Source organism: Poecilia reticulata, unplaced genomic scaffold (genome assembly GCF_000633615.1).
Source record: "Poecilia reticulata strain Guanapo unplaced genomic scaffold, Guppy_female_1.0+MT scaffold_271, whole genome shotgun sequence".
Taxonomy (NCBI): domain Eukaryota; kingdom Metazoa; phylum Chordata; class Actinopteri; order Cyprinodontiformes; family Poeciliidae; genus Poecilia; species Poecilia reticulata.
Window position 1 is genome coordinate 140,022 of NW_007615052.1, and position 1,010 is coordinate 141,031.

The window sequence follows — 1,010 nt, forward strand, 5'->3', positions numbered from 1 at the left end:
ATGGATGGATGGATGGATGATGGATGGATGGATGGATGGATGGATGGATGGATGGATGGATGGATGGATGGATGGATGGATGGATGGATGGATGGTGTATTTCGTCCTGCTGTGACGCTGAATCTCATTTATTCCTCAGATTTCATCCCGGAGCTGGAAGACTCTCTGCTGCTTTCGCTTTAAACATTTCATTCAGTTCTTCTCCGACCAACAAGCAGACCAACTCTTACTCTCACAGATTGCATCGATACCATTGATTTCTGCACCTTCATTTTCATCTCTCTATCCCGACAGCCATTGATTTTTTCCTTAACTCACTTCATTTCAGCAGAGGAACAGGATTATAATTACAGGCTCTCCTTTGTCTCTGAGGACAACGCACACATCTCCGTCTCCAGGCGGATGTTTGTGTTGCCGTTCGTCTCCTGACCTGATGGGAATCGTTGTCTGCGTTCGGCCTCTTGTTCTGTAATCGGCTCAAACGTTGCTGCTCCGCCGAATGCTAGCCGGCTCTACTTTTCTGTACGCTTGAAATACGTTGTGAATTATTCATGAGTGTGGTGTTTTCATCCTGCTTTCTCCAAACTGTCACGCTGCATTTTAATTGCTCTTCAGTCTCTCCAGATTTATAGAAGAAACACTAAGAGGTTTGACCTTAACGCTTCAGCCCTCTTGCCATTTGCAGTCAAAACATTCATGCTTTTCCCTTCCTATTGTCCAGAGGATAACCCGCTGGGTTCAGCAGGACAGCTAAAAGGCCTAAATCACCAGGGAGACTGCTCTTTTTCCTCACTCTTACTTTTCCTCCTTGCAACGCGCTGGCTAAGGTCAAGAGTCTGTTATCAAGCTGAGCAAGAACTGGGCCGTTAATCCAACAACAGGCGTGCATTTTAAGACGTTTCCTTTTTTACACTGAGATCGATAACTGAGACTGTGAGAGATTCTTGCAAAGCCAGAAACTGGAGGGCAAAGAATCAGGAATGTGATAGCATCAGGTCCACAGCCTGCAG